Source organism: Lygodium microphyllum, chromosome 17 (assembly GCF_053477565.2).
Source record: "Lygodium microphyllum isolate KBCC chromosome 17, Lygodium_microphyllum_v1.1.10, whole genome shotgun sequence".
Taxonomy (NCBI): domain Eukaryota; kingdom Viridiplantae; phylum Streptophyta; class Polypodiopsida; order Schizaeales; family Lygodiaceae; genus Lygodium; species Lygodium microphyllum.
Window position 1 is genome coordinate 123,134,608 of NC_141151.1, and position 21,968 is coordinate 123,156,575.

Consider the following 21,968-nt stretch of genomic DNA (forward strand, 5'->3'; position numbering starts at 1 on the left):
GACTAGTACACGGGCCTTGAGATCCCATCTCGAGTCACATCGGCCTCTTGTGCGAGATCCGGAGGCAATGAATTTATAGCCAGAGCCTCCCCTACCACCCAAGTGTCCTCCAGCTCCAAACAGCACCCACCACAAAGAGACCTCTCGCGGCGGGTTTGGTCTATATACCCAATGCGGCTAACAATCCCCTTGAATAGGGCCATGCAAGAAGTCGAATGTAACTGAACCTACCACTCCCTCCAGGCCTTTAACCTGAAGCATTAAGTATTTTTCCTTGAATTAGTTCCTTGAGAAAAGACATTCAAACAATGTACCTAAGTGTACAATCAAAATCATTTCAGTGGTCGTTCGTACGATCAACTGCTAAGGTGTGATTCCTTCTTTTTGAATGCTCCCAGCATTCGATCCTGGATCGTTCACAACTTGGCAAGATTCTAGGGGCTTGGAAAGCTAGGTTGCTTGTTTCTCCTTTTTCTTTGGGTTAGGGTTTGTACCCTACCAACCCTAATTATCCTTACCTTAGGTCTCCTTGTGAAATAGATCATGGACAACCCCCTCGTCCTCGGTTGGTCAATTTGTTGGTTATCTTCTAGATCCCTTGTAGTACCTATGTACCTTTATCTTTGATCTTAATTGATCAAGATTGTCTATCCCCTTGACCATGGTTGGTCAAGATGGTTCTGTTTAGAACAGTTCCTACTTCGTCTTAAGTGTAATCTTCTTAAGCCCTCCCAATAATACTCACAGGTGCTTAAGCTTTTACCTATCCCTCTTGAAGTCACCAAGGACTTTGACATGGGACTCATGGATCTCAGTCCCATTTGGTAGATTACAAACAACATTGAATTTTTCCAACAACTTTAATGCACACAACGTAATGCCATGCCTTCATTTCAATGCTTACAATTTTGATATAATCCATACGATATTTTATGCCACACATGCGAAGGTACTTTCTATGCATGCAATCTTAACATTATCCTCTATGTAATTATTTACACGATCTATAACCTTCTTGGAAGATCTGATCTTTATAACTTAGTGTAATTATTGTATGAGACTAGCTGCACTTTAATCTTTTCAACAATGTATTACATGTACCTTAGAATCCATCTTGCGATATGGAGATGCACTTTGTTTCTTTCAATGTCCTTTGAAATGCATTTTAAGCAAGAACTTGTGCAAGGAACAATGCACTTTATGCAGGAATTCATGCAAGACATTTTTGGTAATTTATGATGCAATTATCTAATCAATTTTACCTATTATGATGTCATTTTACAATGGAAATTATCTTGTTTGTTACATACATCACAACTAAGTTCATACCTAGGAAATTATCAAACACGCAATTAATGTGATGCATGTGAATATGATTTTTCATCATGATAATTATAACCTATGATTTAATAATAGAGCAAACTAGGTTTGGAGTGATGCCTTGATTCCAGTGGTATTGATGCCTCATGAACCATTTGCAGTTGCAGTGCCACCTTGTTTCGAACCTCCATCCACACTTGCAGGGTTTCCGGCCATCTTTGTGGAACTATGCTTCGCGGCCATACTCAAAGACGTGTGTACAAGAGATAGAATTTCCGCACTCTCCTATGCAAAAGTCTCACCGCCTCTCCTTGAGTGGAGTAAAGATAATGAAGGGGGAGGGGCGTATTTCTGGAAATATCAAGAGGGATGTGTGACCTCTCTTTAAGGGGGGGAGAAGAAGCTTCCAGAAGCTTCTCTCTCTCTCTCTTTCTCTATCCCTCTCTCTCTCTCTTCTCTCTCTCTCTCTCTCTCTCTCTCTCTCTCTCTCTCTCTATGATGATGATGAGGAGGGGGGTTTCGTTTCCTGACGACGAGGGAGGGGGGGAGGCTACTGCCAATGATGGGGCAGGGGGGGGCTGCGTGCTGATGACGAGGAGGGTTTGCCGTTTAGGAGGGAGGGGAGGGCTCCCCTTTTAAAGAGGGGGAGGAAGGTGGTATGGGGGAGAGATGGCCGTTAACGGCCGCCACCCCTTCCACCTGGGGGCTGCATGCCCCCCCTCTCTTCCTCTTTATTCACACACACACTCTCTCTCTCTCCCGACATGCTGTTGGTTGGGGAGAGTAAAAAAATTTGTCCAAAATTTGAAAATTTTTAGGGGGGGTTCTCATGGGGGAAGGCACGGGGGGGCACGGGGGATATTACATTGTAGCTCACAAAGGGCATGATGATGCATGTCACTATGTATAGCTTAGAACAAGCATGATGATATAGGAAACATGCGATAGCTCATAAGGGACAAGATGATGCATGTCACAGCTTGCAAGGAGGAAAAATGGGTGCACTCAGCGCTCCATATTATAGCTTGTGAGGAAGCATTCAATGGTGCAAGACATAGCTCATAGATCACATGTCTTTTTGGAGGTCATAAGAAGGAAAGATAGCACGAGGAGAGAGAGAGAAAGAGACACAGAGAGAGAGAGAGAGATAGAGAGAGAGAGAGAGAGAGAGAGAGAGAGAGAGAGAGAGAGAGGGAGTGTGTGGGGGGAATGAGAGAGTATACATTAAAGTGCATTTAAGATAATCAATTTTGTGGGAATTGGGGGGAAAGAGAGAGATGGAGAGAGAGAGAGAGAGACGATAGGGTATGAGGGCCCATTCAGTGATAGCTATTGCCCCTCTTATTTGACACACCACATAGAGCAAAATCTGTGCCTTGATCATGTTGTTTTGCTTTTGTCATCCAACTTTTAGGGGATTCACTCATCAAAGATGAGACATATCACCTAAGAGTGATGGGTATTCAAACACCCCCTATTTATGACTCCTCTAAGAGTAATATAGCCCCCTTTTTACACTTGTATAATGTATATTAAAATTTATTTTCTACCCCATTCTTATATGTAAGATTTTATATTAATGTTACTACCACTACATTACCCATGTACATAAACTATTAGTAATTTTACATGTGGCTATGTACTTTAATTAGATCAAAATATCTTGTTAGTAACTTACATCATATATATGTTTACATTCGATTTTGATCTCTATTGATGCTAACTTTGTAAAAATTGTGACATAAAGGATCTCTAACTACTAAGAATGACCAGGCATATTTTTCAAGTACTTTCATTTGATTATATAACAAGGCATACACAATAAGGTCAAAGAAAGTCATTTTCAAGTACTTAAATTAGATTGTAAATTTATTAGAATTTTATTGAATGACTAAAAAAAACATATATGATTATACTAGATCTTGATATCTTTTAATGTCAAAATATGAAGACTTAGGACATAAATACTAAGCTTAGTACCAACATTAGATACTTACATTCAATTTTATTATCCCTTAGTGCCAAATTTGTAAGTATTGGGATATAGATACTAAGGTTTATGCAAAAGACTATTGATTAGTAGATCTACTTTCTTGACATGTACTTATGTGAGCTCTCATAATACAAGTTGCTTCTCTATCTATGAGACCACCACACTTGAATGGCCATTACAAACATATGCTCATCTGGGCTCAAGATTGATAGCCACCAACTCAATGAGTCAATATCAATGTTTGAGAAATCATCAAAGATATTCTCAATAGCTTTTCAAGTTCCAATACAATGTTATCAATGGATTTTGGATACATGTGGAGTCATGTAATCCATACATATCTATCAGCATGCTGGCCACCAAAATATCTTTTCTAGACTACATTTCATGACCTCATAATGCATTTCTTGGCCTATTTCAATAGCATTTATAGTACTACAAAGCTTTTAAGAAAAGAACACATGTATGATAGCATCTACACACACCGTCAAACTATGTCCAACATAATCTAACCAACTCCTTGTCAACGAGATGTTCAAAATACTTTCTAATTAGTAGGTTATAGTGATGCACAAGATGCTTATGAGATTATCTCAAAGTTCCAAGCTATAAAACACTTGGTGTGCTTTTCTAAAATAATAAAATTTCAAATACTTGTCAATAAGTGTGTTGCTAATTAGTGTACTTCTCTTGCTAACTTCTCACACGACCTATGAAGGTGTTGCATAGTATCAAAAATGCCCGCCCATACTCCTCATCCATCACCTTGTCTTAGTCCTCATCCTTGCCATGTATCATTCTTAGCCACCCCAAAAACTTCTACAAAATCATCCAAGGACTTTACAAGCAAGAAAACCACATGTCACAAGCCAAGGTGTTATCACTACCATTTTCCAATCCATACATGGATTTCAACATAACACAACCCCAAGATAAAGTTTCCATTTTCATTCAACAATATAATATAATTCTGCAACAACCATTGTAATCATATTAAATCCTTGATGATTATCAAACCTACATGGCAAATTCTAATTCTTGGTTATGCTAGCATAAAATTGATAAGTAGCAACATTTCCCTAGCTGGATACCTCTACTCAATCTACATTGCTTAAAATAGATATGGATTTAGTCCTAAACCAAAAATGAGATAAATTTAGGTTCATCCCTTGGAATCCTAATGACATTTTTAAGCTCATAGGAAGTGAGCAGCCGGCTCAACTAGTACATCTACTATGGTCAAGTGACCAAAGTTTCCCATGGCCACACACACACACACACACACACACACACACACACACACACACACACACACACACATGGACACACACACACTTGGGGAGAGAGAGAGAGAGAGAGAGAGAGAGAGAGAGAGAGGATATACTATTGATTAGATAGCATTGCATCGAGAGCCTCCATGCTAGCTTTCATGCCATGTCAACAAAAAATGAGCTTCAAGACGCATTGATTGTTGAGATATCGAGCTCCACTCGTGATATGCCAAGGTGACCGTTGTGCATTTATGTCACCGACGTGTCAGTTGCATGCGGTTGGTACACCGCCCATGAATAATAGCTACATGACAACTATCCTTATCTACTCTAGTTCGTGGCTCAGTTAGTATGCCACCTTAGTTAGTTGAGTTTGGTTTGAGACCCATATATAGGGTTCTTCTATTTCTTTGTACTTGACTTCTTTTTGGCTTACACAACTAAGAAGAGGAAAATTGTTTTCAGCCTCCACCTTTGTGTGTATTCCCCCATTGTGCAAGCAAGAAAGCTACAAGTGAGACTCCTTCTTTCTCTCCCACAATCTTGACATTGATAACAACACAAATTGTTTGACAAGCTGCGAAAATTTGATTAAAAGGGTATTAAAAGCCATGCCTTATAAATACATCAAGTATATATAGAATCACCTAATGTCAACGTAATCCAATTGAAGAGTGCATTGACAGATAATATTTACTTGGACTCTATAAGATGAGGACTTGCACAAGTGGATGTAATACCCTAAAGAGTAGTGGTGCTATGTTTATTTATTGAGGTTCATCATACCCTTTTGTTAAAGATGTAAGTTAATTTTATGGTTCAACACTATCCTTTTTTTAAAATTGTAATATTATAACCACTTCTATGAATATATTTATGCATTTTAAAATATTTCATTCTATAAATATACATATATAAGCTTATGTTTGTTTATATTCCCTTTTTTAAACTCTTGTAACGTACATTTTTATACACAACAACTTACTTGAGGAAGTTTTTCTTATCTTCCTCATGAGTTTAAGATCCTGCATACTTTACATTGTGGATGTTTGATTGCCTTTTTAAAAAATTCAGCAACAAGTATAGTTTCTAGTGTGCCTCTTCATAGATTTGGTAGTGAAGTCAATAGACAAGTCTACACTCCTCTTAATCAATGCAATGAAAAGGAAAAGATAGGACAATATGCTCTACTGAGTTGTCCTACATCTCCAATGATCTTCAATGCAAATTCCATTTGTTCAATGGATTCTTGGGGTAAGTTTGGAGATCTAAATATTGTAGCACCATATGTAGTGCTTAAGGCAAAAGATGGATGTATCTAATGCCTAGAACATGCCATGCAATTTTGGTGTATGTGCATGATAGGATTATTTGAAAATCTAATGGCTTGAAATGAAATGAAGAGGATAGGCATTTATCTCAAGCATTTCAGTGACTCAAAGAATGTACTCGTATGGTTTCAGAAAGAAGTAGCGGAGATGAACAAGAGGTCATTCAACTAGCACAACAAGAGGTCATTCAAGTATGCATGGGTGCTAGACAAGCTGAAGGCCAAGTGTGAGCATTTCCATTGATATTTCTCTTTGGAAATTTGAAAGAATGGAGTACTATTTTGCTATGATTGATGCCCTTCGTCAATGTGACTTCATTAAGAACATGATTATTGAGACCTCTCAAGTTGATTGTACAACCCTTATGATCGACTCAAGTGCTAGTGGTTTTGAAGATGGTATGTCTAAAGAAGGGTAGACTCGTGAATATGCCTTCGTTGCATTTACCTTACACATTGTTTCATGACCTCTATGCAAAGATAATCCTCTCACATAACCCAAAAACAAGATGAGAAGGAGTGCATGTAATATATATGACTATATTTATGAATGAAACACAACTAACAACTTTCAAATTCAAGATAACCAACAACACTCTTTGTCTTGCATAGCACAAAGCAAGAAAACGATCCTAAGAGAAAAAAATCATACATTTATTATTGTGTGTGCACAAATCCCATTACTTCTATTATTTTTTAAGTTTACAAAGCAAGAAAATGGTACTAAGAGACAAAAAGCATACAGTTATTCTCATAAATCCACAAGTCTTGTTACTTCCATTATGTTTGAAGTTTACATGAATCACTCTTTTCCAAAAAGAAACTTTATCTTCTATGTTTTCCTCAAGTTGGGTGTGATCCTACTCGTCTCACATAAGCAGTTATCTTTTGCAAGAAAAAGGTACCTTACTTCTCAAACCTTGAAGTTAATTTGGGTTTTCTCTCCCCCTAAACAACATGTGTTTTATAAAAGCTTTGTGCTTTCCCTTTACGTTCTTTACTTTTATAAATGCATAATTTCTTTTCTCTTGAAAGCATGCCGCACTTTTATATATGTCATTTAGCATCATGAGGATCTCTCATAGCCTACTTGTCACAACTCTATAGAAACAGAATTTGTATCCTTTTTCATTAATTTGTCTATATAATGATTTATTAAATTTATTTCCTTTGCACTAATTAGATATAAAGAAAAGTGCATTGGAGCTGGCCACTGATGAGTGGTCACAGGTTATGGTGGACCCACACGGTGGGTTAGAGAAAAGATAGTTCACACTTCCACCTATATGACCCGATTGGGCGCCTGTTACTAGAACTCACGCATATCAGGGTTAGACTCACACACAGAAAGGATTGATGCCTTGAAGTGTGGGCTAGATCCACCAGAACAGACAGTTACAATCAACAAGATGGCATGATCATGAAATGCTTGTATAATGTGCATGTGTGGGCTGAAAGCTTGAAATGCACATTTCTTTGCATAGGAAAGTCACATGAAGATTCGGATACCATTTTTGCGATGTACACGGAAAAAGCTTTCATATGATACCCATATTGGGGGGTCCCTAAATTCTAGGAGATCCCTAAATTTTAGGAGGTTTCTAAATTTTAGGAGCCTCAAATTAGCCTAAAAATGCTAGTCCTAAAAAATAGGGATGTCATTCTAAAAATAGTAAGTTCTGTACTCTGACTGTGCTTACTAAATTTGGTTGTTTCTATTCTTGACAGTATTCAACCCAAAAAGGAAGGCCATAGAGAAGAGACAAGTGTCAAGACACTTGTCACACAAGTTTCCAAGTGTCCTACCACTTGTCACATCTCATGACATGTGGCTGGACACTTGTCTTGTGCTACTCCACTTTCCCCTTTTGTACTAGCTCTCCCCTCTCCTATAAATAAGAGCTCGTTTTTCTTCTTTCAACATCATTTTTCTTTGCTGTAAACTCATGTACAACACCCACAGATAGCCAAAAACTGGCCCCATCCATCCCCATCATCATCCCCCACTTCTCCATTATCAAATTCCTCCATATTCCCTCTTCTATCACTGTTGTTTTACAAGACAACAAGCCTGTAAATTCATTACAGCACCTCCTTCTTGAGCTCTTTCTTCCATTTTAGCTACAAGAAGCAAGCTCTATCCATGTACTGCTGATCAACGATGGAGAAAGGCTGAATTCCCCTTTTTCTTCTCTCATACTGTAAAGAAATCAGTTCTTATCGTTGCATAATAGATAATGCATGTGTGTTTGTACATCTTTGCATGATCTTGTGAGAGTGAGAATTACTTCTTCTCACTCTCAGGTTGATTGTAACTGAGCTCATCCCTAAGGGACTTGGGTTGAGCAGAAATACATTCCTTCGGAGGGGGGTTGCCCATCTTCAACCCTCAATCTTGTCTCCATTACTTTTACATTTTCATGGCTGTAATTTTGTGAGTAATTTTCATTTTCAACTTTAAGTGTTCATTCTCTTTTATATTAAATCTCGAAAACAAGCAAATATCATAATTGTTAAGCATACTACGTTGTTCGGGGCGTTTACAGTGGTATCAGAGCTTTGCCTCGGTCCTCACCCCCAACACTGGTAGTGCTTACAACTATAAGTTTGTTTGTTTTCAGCCCTTGCATTGAGTGCTTGAGCATATTTTTTTTCTTTTTCTCAATGGATCAATCGAGTGCTATCCTTCAAGCCATTCAAAGTCTTAGAGAGGAGAATCAGCAAATTCGTGAGCAACTTCTCAAACTAGAAAAAGTTGAGAATCCCAAAGAATTCAAGGAAAGAAGCCCATCTACTTCAAGGAGACAAAGCCATACCAATGAAAGGAGCCGATCAAGAAGTCCAACTACTTCTAAGAGGCAGTCCCATTCTACTTCAAGACAAAGAAAGAGATCGCGTCGAAGCTCATCCTCTTCTTCAAAGTCATCTGGCGCCTATTCTGATGGATCCTCTTCTAGTAATGAAGAGTCACACCCTTCTCGTGGAAGACCTCATCATCATCAAAGGCGTCGACATTCTTCACCCTCGTCTCCATCTTCATCCCCATCAAGCACTTCATCATCTTCAACCTCAAGATCCGAGCATGGACGAAAGAATAAGAAGAAGAAGAAGACTAAGTCACTATCTCAACTTGAAAAGAAGATCAAGTTCAGTATGTATGATGGTTCCCGAAATCCTGATCTTCTTCTGAATTTTATTCGTCAATTTCAAATTTTGTATGGTCGTGACAAGTATAAAGAAAAAGAAAAGATTAAGTTTGCAGCTTTAAATTTAACCGACTTAGCCCATACTTGGTGGACGGGGTTGGAATATGATCATGCTGCCCCAAAATCATGGCGGTCCTTTGTTCGCCTAATACAAAGCCAATTTCTTCTTGTTCATTTCAAAAGAGATGTAAAAATGGAATGGGATCGACTTTGGCAAAGGAAAAATGAGTCACTTGGTGACTATACCAAGAGATTTTGGGAGCTACTTTTGAAGGTCCAACATTTCAAGAAGATCAGCAGTTCGGAAAAGCTTAGGAAGTTTCAAGGAGGTTTGCATTTTAAACTTCGTACTGCTCTTAATCATTATCATTGTTCTAGTCTCAGGGAACTCATTGACCATGCTGAGACATGGGAAATGGAGCACAATGGCAACAAATCATTCCAAAAGAATGATAAGAAGAGAGTAGCTGATGATGAGGAGTATTCCGCCCCAAATGAAGGACAAAAACAGTGGCAAAAGCAGCCACCATCAAATCAAAAGAAGATGAAGCCCTATGCACCTCCTAATGCTCCTCAATTTCGCTCCAATCTATACCCACAAGCAAAGCAATGTCCAAACGCTTCATGAAAGAAGGGAAGTGCTTTAAATGTGGACAAACAGGCCACATAGCGAAGCAATGTCCAAACAAGGGACAAAGCAAGGTTTCTGACAACAAGCCTAAGTCGCCAGTGAAAATCAATGCTATCAGTGATGTAGTTGCAAACACAACTCACACTCCAGAGACGCGCAAATTATTAAAAGCTTGGGGACAGTTGCAAGGTAAGCAAGCACTATTCTTGATAGATCTTGGGATGAATGAAAATATTATTTCCTTGCAATTAGCTAAAGAGCTTGGACTAAAGAATGAAGAGATGGACACTCCGACAGAAGTTCGCCAAGCTTTAAATGCTGATGAAGGTGACACAGTGAAGACTGTGATACCCTACATTGGCAAGCTCAAGTTTCAAATTCAAGGCTACAGTGACAAAGATACCTTCTGTATCGGAGACCTTGATGGTTGCGATGTGATTCTTGGCATGCCCTGGAATCATAGAGTAGATTCAACCATCTTCTCTCAGAAAAAGAAGGTAGAACTCACCAACAAAGGCAAGAAGTACGAGATCCAAGCTGGAGTTTCTGAAGACACCATACCTATGGTAAGCCATATGCAAGTCTCTAGAGCAATTAAGGATTGTGTTCAATGTTGCCTGCTTTATGTCACTGATGTAAAAGATAATATGAATGCTGAAAACCAAGAGCAACTTCAGCTCTTGGAAAAGTATAAAGATTGTTTTTTGGAAGATCTTCCTTATCAGCTTCCCCCAGAAAGGCCAGAAGACCATCATATTGATATTATTCCGGGTAGTTCTCCTCCTAATATAGCGCCATACTGTGTGAGCCGTCCTCAACAAGAAGAAATCAGAAAGCAAGTCGAAGACCTACTCAACCGTGGGCTAATTAGGCCAAGTAGCTCACCATTTTGTTCACCGGTTCTTCTCGTTCAAAAGAAAGATGGCACATTCAGGATGTGCATTGATTATCGAGCCCTCAACAAAATCACTGTGAAGAATCGGTTTCCTATTCCCAGAATTGACGACATTTTGGATCGTCTAGGAGGCTCAAAGGTTTTCAGCCGCATTGATCTAAAGAGTGGTTATCATCAAATTAGGGTAATACCACAAGATGTACACAAAACTGCTTTCCGCACTTCATACGGTCTTTATGAATTCTTGGTGGTTCCTTTCGGATTAACCAATGCACCAGCCACCTTTAATCGAATGATGGAGCGCATCTTTAGAGAGCATCGACAATATGTCGGTACTTTCTTTGATGATATTCTTGTCTTTAGCAAGAATGAAAAGGATCATCATCAACACTTGGAAATTGTTCTACAATTACTACAACAAAATCAACTCTTGGTAAATGGTAAAAAGAGTGAAATTTTCATGCATAAAATAAATTACCTTGGGCATGTCATCTCTTTTGAAGGGATTCAGATGGATCCTGAAAAGATCAGGATAATCCAAGAATGGCCTCATCTTCGTGATGTACATGAGGTGCGATCATTTCTTGGCTTATGTTCTTATTACCGCCGCTTCATCAAGCATTTTGCACATATGGCTTCTCCACTTCATGACCTTACAAAGAAGAAGATCTCTTTCCAATGGAAGGAAAAAGAGAAGGCAGCCTTCACAAGGCTGAAAACAGCTCTTACTTTTGGACCTGTTCTTATAATTCCAGATCTGGTAAAACCATTTGTGGTGGAAGCAGATGCTTGCGGTGATTGTATTGGTGCAGTGCTAAATCAAGAAGGCCATGCCATAGCCTTTGAAAGCCGCCGTCTAAATGATGTGGAGAAAAGGTATGACATTTATGAAAAGGAGCTCTTAGCAGTGGTTCATGCTTTAAAGATATGGAAACATTATCTTTTAGGCAATGAATTCCTTATTAAAACCGATCATCAAAGCTTGAAGTATTTCAAGACTCAAAAGCATTTGCAGGAGAAACATGCAAGATGGGAAAATTTCTTATCTATGTTTTATTTTCAAATTATGTACACTCTAGGGAAACAAAATGTAGTTGCTGATGCACTTTCTAGAGTGCCTCGCATTGCAACTATTACAGTGGCTCATCATGAAGATTTTCAAACGATGAAGAATACTTATGATGAAGATACTGATTTTGCAGCAGTTTGGTCAAATTTACAGCAAGGAGGTTCTCATCCAGATTATTCCATCAAAGACGGTTACCTTCTCATGAACAATCGCCTTTGTGTCACTCTTCCTGTTCGACAAAAGGTGCTTAAAGAAAGTCATGAACCCCCTTATGCAGGGCATAGAGGGAGGGCAGCCACTCTAAGTGCAATTGAGCGCTACTTTTATTGGCCAACATTACGAAAATATACACATAACTTCATCGAGGCTTGTCTGGTATGCCAAAAATCCAAATATGATAGGCAGAAGATTCCAGGATTGTTGCAACCTCTTCCAGTGCCCAAAGATCCATGGGAATCTATCACAATGGATTTCATCTCAGGTATTCCAAGAACACCTCAAGGTCATGATATGATTTGGGTCATAATTGATAGATTCAGCAAACAATCACATTTTATTCCATGTCATAAAACATTGAAATCCGCACAAGCTGCAAGACTTTTCATTCAACATATCTTCCGATTACATGGTATGCCTTCTGAGATCATTTCAGATAGAGACTCCAAATTCACAAGTAACTTTTGGCGTGCTTTATTTGAGAATTTGGGAACCACTTTAAAGTTCTTCTCAGCTTTTCATCCTCAAACTGACGGCCAAACAGAGGTGATGAATCTCACTCTTTTGGATATGTTGAAAGCTTATGTTAGTGAACATAAGTCACAATGGGAGAAATATCTTCCATTATTGGAGTTTGCTTACAACAATACAGTGCACTCATCCACAGGGAAAGCTCCAAATGAAATAGTACAGGGTAAAGTGATTCCCCCTCCAATTATTCGCACTAAAGATAAGATTTTTGTTGCTGATGAGTTTGCTTCAGATTTAAAAACCGCAGTGGATCAAGTTCAAGCCACTATCAAAGTTGCCCAAGAGCGACAAAAGAAGCAAGCAGATAAACGAAGAAGACCTTTGGCTTTTGAAAAAGGTCAATATGTCTTGCTAAAGTTTGATAAAAGCAGGCTCAAACAAGGTTCTCGTCAAAATTCATCTTTTCCAAAGCTCTCCAGTAGATACTTTGGACCCTTCAAAGTGATTGAGAAAATAAATGAAGTTTCTTATCGACTTGAGCTTCCTACTCATTGGAAAATACACAATGCTTTTCATGTAAGTTTGCTAAAACCTTACATAGGACCAGAACGAAAGGAACCCATTACTGAAGATCCCCCAGAAGTTGAAGAAACAGAGCAACTCTTGGAACCTGAAAAGATTTTGTTTCTCAAGGATCGAACCACGAGAAGTGGCCTTGTGACACGAAAATTCTTGCTAAAATTCAAGAATCTACCCACCACAGATGCACAGTGGGTAGATGAAAAATTCATGAAGGATTACCCAAATATTATACAACAATATCAAGAAGATTTTCAGGTGAGGACAGCTGAATAAAAGCCAGAGGGCTGTCACAACTCTATAGAAACAGAATTTGTATCCTTTTTCATTAATTTGTCTATATAATGATTTATTAAATTTATTTCCTTTGCACTAATTAGATATAAAGAAAAGTGCATTGGAGCTAGCCACTGATGAGTGGTCACAGGTTATGGTGGACCCACACGGTGGGTTAGAGAAAAGATAGTTCACAATTCCACCTATATGACCCGATTGGGCGCCTGTGATTAGAACTCACGCATATCAGGGTTAGACTCACACACAGAAAGGATTGATGCCTTGAAGTGTGGGCTAGATCCACCAGAACAGACAGTTACAATCAACAAGATGGCATGATCATGAAATGCTTGTATAATGTGCATGTGTGGGCTGAAAGCTTGAAATGCACATTTCTTTGCATAGGAAAGTCACATGAAGATTCGGATACCATTTTTGCGATGTACATAGAAAAAGCTTTCATATGATGCCCATATTGGGGGGGTCCCTAAATTCTAGGAGATCCCTAAATTTTAGGAGGTTCCTAAATTTTAGGAGCCTCGAATTAGCCTAAAAATGCTAGTCCTAAAAAATAGGGATGTCATTCTAAAAATAGTAAGTTCTGTACTCTGACTGTGCTTACTAAATTTGGTTGTTTCTATTCTTGACAGTATTCAACCCAAAAAGGAAGGCCATAGAGAAGAGACAAGTGTCAAGACACTTGTCACACAAGTTTCCAAGTGTCCCACCACTTGTCACATCTCATGACATGTGGCTGGACACTTGTCTTGTGCTACTCCACTTTCCCCTTTTGTACTAGCTCTCCCCTCTCCTATAAATAAGAGCTCGTTTTTCTTCATTCAACATCATTTTTCTTTGCTGTAAACTCATGTAGAGCACCCACAGATAGCCAGAAACTGGCCCCATCCATCCCCATCATCATCCCCCACTTCTCCATTATCAAATTCCTCCATATTCCCTCTTCTATCACTGTTGTTTTACAAGACAGCAAGCCTGTAAATTCATTACAGCACCTCCTTCTTGAGCTCTTTCTTCCATTTTAGCTACAAGAAGCAAGCTCTATCCATGTACTGCTGATCAACGATGGAGAAATGCTGAATTCCCCTTTTTCTTCTCTCATACTGTAAAGAAATCAGTTCTTATCATTGCATAATAGATAATGCATGTGTGTTTGTACATCTTTGCATGATCTTGTGAGAGTGAGAATTACTTCTTCTCACTCTCAGGTTGATTGTAACTGAGCTCTTCCCTAAGGGACTTGGGTTGAGCAGAAATGCATTCCTTCGGGGGGGGTTGCCCATCTTCAACCCTCAATCTTGTCTCCATTACTTTTACATTTTCATGGCTGTAATTTTGTGAGTAATTTTCATTTTCAACTTTAAGTGTTCATTCTCTTTTATATTAAATCTCGAAAACAAGCAAATATCATAATTGTTAAGCATACTACGTTGTTCGGGGAGTTTACACTACTAGAGGCATATAGGACATATTTAGATGATCTTGATGGACATATAATCCATGAACAATGAAGGAAGAAACCACACAATAGTAACCTAGCCAATAAACACCTCCTCAATCAATATACACAAAGGTTTCTATCATCTTTCATAGTGAGGACACACAACAATCCATCTCCCTAGCACGTTGCATTCTTCAAAACAAAACACTTGTTCTAAATCAAATAGCCATCAATGCAATCTACAAATCCCCTATGATCACGCATGTAGCCCTTAGGAAACACAAGAAGCAACCTCAGCTTGGCTTTCACTTCTATATATGCTATTTGCCAATACATCATCATAGTTCCTTTGATAACGACTTGTGATGCCACTACTTGTTTTATGTCACTAATGATGACCAACCGAATCACAATCATCTTTATAATGATAACCTGCCCCACAAACACAAAAAGTACTCTGCCAAAAGTTCAGTTAGTTGCAACCAAAAAACACATAATCATTGTCAATAAACCTAGCAATAACTGTTTGGACAACTTGATGATGAGACGATTATCTAATATTAGGTTGCAGTCCCACTCCATGAAACATGTGCTATTGTATCCTTCATCCCATGTAACCTATTAACCAACCTTCCTATTCAAAGTCGTAGTCAAAATCCCTAGCCATTGCCATTGTACATACAAGTAGGGTTTCTCCTCTACGGTACTCATATAAGCAGCCTTCTTACACAATATCAAAGATAGCACCTAGTAGTACATAATCTCACTTCCACAAAAACTGTCATCTTAATTAGTTAGGGAGTCCCTAAGCAAATCTATTGATAACCATATTGATTCCACTTTTAAAATAATGATAGCTTGCAAGCTTCTTCTTCTACGTGTGGAATATTTTATTTTCCACAATCTCCATAGCTTAAGGTCTCTTCTCTCTCAATCTACGTCTCGATTTTCCCATTCGACTCTAACTAATGAAGTGATAGTTGAACATCCTCTAAAAATTCTAGCACCAAAAAGGGTGATAACTCCATTTCAATTTTAGTCTTTTGAAAAGAATTTTTTTTATCTTTGAGTAGATCTCCATGGCATTCTCTTTTGGTCGACATAGGAAAATTCTAACACATTAGCAATTCTATTGGAAAAACTAGATGTCTCTTAAGAAGACTCATTGATCATTCATTTCTCCATAGCACATGTATTATCCAAACTAATATGAATAACTAGTACCACAACACCACATGAACAATAGCTAGATGTATATAGTTGTCAAAAAAAGTAACTTTTTCAAGTCGATACCATATTAGAGACTTTGAGAATCTCCCAAGTCTCACTTTCAAATAATGAGTAAAGATTTGACCAAGTGGCTAAATATTTGTTGAGATATCGAGCTCCACTCGTGATACGCCAGGGTGACCATTGTGTATTTATGTCATCGACTTGTCAGTTGCAGACGCGGTTGGTACACCGCCCATGAATAATAGCTACATGACAGCTATCATTATCTACTCTAGTTCGTGGCTCAGTTAGTATGCCACCTTAGTTAGTTGAGTTTGGTTTGAGACCCATATATAGGGTTCTTCTATTTCTTTGTATTAGAGTTCTTTTGGCTTACACAACTAAGAAGAGGAAAACTGTTTTCAGCCTCCACCCTTGTGTGTATTCCCCCATTGTGCAAGCAAGAAAGCTACAAGTGAGACTCCTTCCTTCTCTCCCACAATCTTGACATGCTATCAGAGCCTTGTTCGTGGTAAGGAGCGCAAGAAAGCAAGCCAAGCTCGCGGTGTTCTAGTAAGAGGAGCAGTGTTGCTTTCATTTTCTGTTTTGGGAGCAGATCTCTGCAGGTAGCACAGCCAGAAATTGTAAGAGTGCATTGTCTCAGGTTGAGACGCCCTTCGCAGTGAAGCAAGAGGGCAGTATATGCTACGGGATATGGCTTTAGCCATGGCGACCCTGTTTTTTTGATTTGAGGCCATTTCGGGGCCTGTTTTGGAGGCAGAAGTTTTCTGCACGCACTCAGGAAAACGCCCAGTTTTATGGTGTGCGACCACTGTTCTACAGGTCGGTGAAAAGTTACCACAGAAATTGCATCGTATGCTTGTGTGCAGAGACATTGGGAGTTACAGAATCATCCTTGGTTCCTGTTTATGCAAAATCGTCACTAGGAAGTGACTGTGTGGTCAAATACCACTTTCACCAGTTTTGCAGATTTTCCCTTGTGAGAGTGAAGCTGTGTTTTTTGCAGTGACAGAATTTTTTGCAGTGTTCTGTAATGGCATCTGATTCTCTTTCACAGATTGTAACTGAAAAGCTTGACAAGAACAACTTCAAGCATGGAAGTTTAGAACGACGAATTTCCTTATGGGAAAAGGATATTGGGAATTTGTTGCAGGAAATGAAGAAGAACCAGTTCTTCCTGATGTTCCCAATCAACAGCAAATGCAGGCATTGAAAGCATGGCATGAGAGAGCCAAGAAAGTTATGTACTGGTTGTCTATCAGTATTTCAGACTCTATGATTGTGCATATTCAGGATGCAAGTACGCCAAAGGAGGCATGGGATACTTTGTCAAAAATGTATAGCACAAATACGCAAGCCAGGAAAATGCAGCTCAAGCAAGAGTTGCATAATGTGCAAAGAGAAAGTATGAGCATCAACGACTACCACATGAAGGTGAAGAAGATTGCAGATGCACTTGCTTCCATTGGGTCACCAGTGGAAGATGATGATTTAGTTTCTGTGACCTTGAATGGTCTAGGAAAGGATTATGCACAGTTTCGGACATCCATTTCAGTTCGTGAAAGATTTCCTGATTTTGAGGAACTGATTGCTCTTCTAATTTCTGAGGAGCAAAGAAATGGTGGTGCATCTTCTTCAGGAGGAACTTCAAAAGAAGCTGTCTTCTACTCAAATGCTGGAAGAGGTAGAGGCAGCGGTAGAGGAGGCCGATTTGGAGGCCGTGGTAGAAATCAGAATATGCAGCAAACTCAAGAAAACTAGTCCTATGGAGGAGGACGTGGTAACTCTAGAGGCAGGGGGAGCCAAAGAGGTCGTGGTGGATGGCAAAGAGGCCAAAATGCAAACAGTAATGTTGAATGCTACTACTGTGGTAAAATGGGTCATATGGCTAAAGACTGCTATAAAAAGCAGAATGACATCATGAATGGAAAACTGCAACAAGGAAATTATGCATCTTATAGTAGACAGGGTGATGACAGAAATGAGCATTTGTTTATGGTGCAGCACATGAACAATTTAGTGACAAGTGCAGAAGAAAGCAATGATGTATGGTATGTTGACTCAGGTGCATCAAACCACATGATAGGTCATGCAGAATGGATGGACGATGCAAGGAAAATGGAAAAACCAGGATTTGTGGAGACTGGTGATGATACTGCACATCCTATTGTGCAGATTGGAAAAATTCCTTTGTCTATGCAAGATGGAAAAAAGAAATACCTGTCCGATGTATTTCATGTCCCGAATATCACCAAGAATCTGGTTTTTGTTGGTCAAATGGTTGAGCAGGGCTTGCAGGTCAGATTTAATCCTCATGGATGCTTTGTTGAGGATATGAAAAATAAAGGTCGCTTGATAGCAAAAGGAAAGAAGAAGGGCAGAATGTTTACGTTGGATGCAGACATGCCTGAATTGAGTGCAGCAATGTTTGCACATGGGACCGGTGTAGTTGCAGATATTGATATCTGGCATAAACGCATTGGTCATGTTAATGTACAGCGACTTAAATCAATGCAGGCCCAAAATATTGTTGCTGGTTTGCCTAAATTCAAGGTTGCAGAAATGCATAAGGTATGTGAAGCCTGTCAGTTTGGAAAACAGGCAAGGAAACCATTTCCTAGACATGTTCAAGAGAGTGAGAAGCCATTGGAATTAATCCACTCTGATGTGTGGACTACTAAAGCTGCATCTCTTGGAGGCTGTCATTATTTTGTCACTTTTATTGATGACTATAGCAGAAAAGTTTGGGTGTATTTTATGAAAAAGAAAAGTGAAGTTTTTGGGCATTTCAAAAGCCTTAAAGCTATGGTTGAAAAAGAAACAGGCCTACAAATAAAATGCCTAAGGTCAGATGGAGGGGGAGAGTACCTCTCAAATGAGTTTGCAAAGTTCTTGCAGGAGCATGGCATAAAGCAGCAATATTCATGCAGTCATACCCCACAACAAAATGGAATTGCAGAAAGGAAAAACAGGCATATTGGAGAGGTATCTCGTGCCATGCTCAATGAAAAAGACTTGCCAGATTTTTATTGGGCTGAAGCAGTTGCTACAACAGTCTATATAATGAACAGGACTCCCACTGCAGCAATACATGGGATGACTCCATAGGAGAGGTATACTGGTAGGAAACCAGATATTTCTCATTTGAAAATTTTTGGTTGCATTGCCTATGTACATGTGCCAGATGAGCTGAGATCCAAGTTGGATCCAAAAGCTGAGAAGTGCATCTTTATTGGTTACTCTCTGCAGCAAAAAGGGTATAGATGCTATAACCCTTCTACTCGTAAGTTTACAGTGAGCAGAGATGTTGTTTTTGATGAGATGAGTAGCTGGTATAAACCAGTAAATGTGATTGATGATGTAGATGCACAAAATGGTAATGCTGCACAGAATTCACAGCAGCAGTCACAAAATATTAGTGGACCTGGAGCATCCTCTAGCAATGGTTCACATTCTTCGCCATGGACAGGAAGATTGAGCTCAGGAGAATCTTCTCAAAGCAATGCAGATAGTGGTATGCAGGTATCACGAAAAGGAAAAGAGAAGGTTGATCAGCCCATGTTTGATGTGAATACATGTCACTCTTATGTGGATGGTGAATCCAGTGGCTCAGAACAGAGCATTGATGATGAGTTGGGTATTCCTTCTATTGTTACACCTGGAGTAAGGAAGACCAGGGATGTTTTGAGAGCACCTGGGAGTGAACCTATCTTGCGCAGGTCTACGAGAGCTAGGTATCCTGTGGATAGGCTGAAATATGATGGATTTACAGCCATTCACTATGCATATATGGTTAAAGTGATACAGGAACCAGAACCCACTTCTTTTGAGCAAGCCATGGGAAAATAAAAATGAGAGAAAGCCATGGATGAGGAAATGGATGCCTTGGAAGCAAATGCTACATGGGAATTGGTACCTTTGCCTAAAGGTAAAAATGCAATTGGCTGTAAGTGGGTTTATAAGGTGAAGCACAATGCAGATGGTTCTGTGAACAGATACAAGGCAAGATTAGTAGTCAAGGGGTATGCACAAACATATGGCATTGACTATGAAGAAACATTCAGTCTGGTTGCAAGGATGGCAACCGTAAGAGCAGTCATTGCTATGGCTGCATCAAAGGGATGGTCTTTACATCAGATGGATGTAAAGAATACCTTCTTGCATAGTGATTTGCAAGAAGAGGTCTATATGGAGCAGCCACCAGGTTATGTGCATGCTATTCATCCTAAGTTTGTTTGCAAGTTGAAGAAAGCCTTGTATGGCTTGAAGCAAGCACCTAGAGCACGGTCTGACAAGATAGGACAATATCTTGTCACTATTGGCTTTCAGATTTCCAAGGCAGATTTCTCACTTTATGTGAGAAAAACAGAGAAAGGTATTATGCTACTTGTCATTTATGTTGATGATTTGATTATGACAGGTGACAGTGATGAAGATATCCTTCATGTGAAAATGCTATTGAAGCAAAAGTTTGAGATGAAGGATTTGGGAGAGCTGCGTTATTTCTTGGGCATTGAGGTGATTAGATCACCAAGTGGGATACAGCTCTTGCAGAGGCAGTATGGATTGGACATGTTGTCCAAATATGGGATGACAGGCTGTAAGCCTATTTCAGTTCCTTTGGAGCAGAATGTGAAGCTGAGCACAGATACAGGTGAGCTTCTAGAAGACCCTACTATGTACAGACGCATAGTAGAAAGTTTGATTTATATGACTATTACCAGGCCAGATTTGAGCTATGCTGTTGGATTGGTAAGTCAGTTTATGCAGGCTCCAAGGAAACCACATTTGGATGCGGCTAGATGCATACTCAGGTATGTGAAGTCCACATTGTAGTATGGACTATTTTATGAGACTGGGGTTCAAATACAGTTGCATGGATACACTGATGCTGATTGGGCTGGTAGTATTTCTGATAGACGATCTAGCAGTGGATATGTGTTCTCTTTTGGGAGTGTTGCAGTCACTTGGAGCAGCAAGAAACAGCCTACAGTTGCCTTGTCCAGCACAGAGGCTGAGTACAGCGGTGCAGCAATGGCTGCATGTGAGGTAGCTTGGTTGCATAAGCTACTTTATGATATGCATCAGTCTACAGATGGGCCAGTTGTCATTTATTGTGACAACATGAGTAGTATGCACTTGGCAAATAACCCAGTCTATCATGCTAGAACAAAGCACATTGAGGTGCATTATCACTATGTGCGAGAGAGGGTTTTACTAGGTCTTATTGATCTAGTTTATGTCAGCACAGAGGATCAGGTAGCTGACATATTTACGAAGGCATTGGGCGCAGAGAAGCTGCGCAAGTTCAAAGACTTGCTTGGTGTGCAGGAATTGGGATTGAGCTCGAGGGGGAGTGTTGAGATATAGAGCTCCACTCGTGATATGCCAGGGTGACCGTTGTGCATTTATGTCACCGACGTGTTAGTTGCAGACGCGGTTGGTACACCACCCATGAATAATAGCTACATGATAGCTATGCTTATCTACTCTAGTTCATGGCTCAGTTAGTATGCCACCTTAGTTAGTTGAGTTTGGTTTGAGACCCATATATAGGGTTCTTCTATTTCTTTGTATGAGTAGTTCTTTTTGGCTTACAAAACTAAGAAGAGAAAATTTGTTTTCAGCCTCCACCCTTTTGTGTATTCCCCCATTGTGCAAGCAAGAAAGCTACAAGTGAGACTCCTTCCTTCTCTCCCACAATCTTGACAATCTTAACACCATATTTGAGAGTGGGACTTGGGGGGATTACTTATAGAGTATCTATAGAAAATTTCACCTTCAAGTAAGGGGGATAAGATTTGACCATCTTTCCAAATATTAATGACGTTGTCGTATTGCTGCGCATTCGAGGTGTGAAATCCACCCAAAAGTTGTGTGTGGGATTTGATACTTTGTACATATTTAGTTGTTGTGTTTATACTTTTGTTCTGCGTGGAAGAGGGTTTGGAGCGAGAGGAACTTATCAATAATGCTCTAGTTGGCATGCCTTGCCAAGTGGTCAGTCAACCTAGACGAG

The 21,968-nt window shown here is 39.5% G+C and overlaps 1 pseudogene; it reads left to right on the forward strand.

Annotated features, from left to right (window-relative positions):
• Positions 1-21,968, forward strand: part of LOC148022318 (elongation factor 1-alpha-like) — a 143,352-nt pseudogene that overhangs the window by 93,838 nt on the left and 27,546 nt on the right.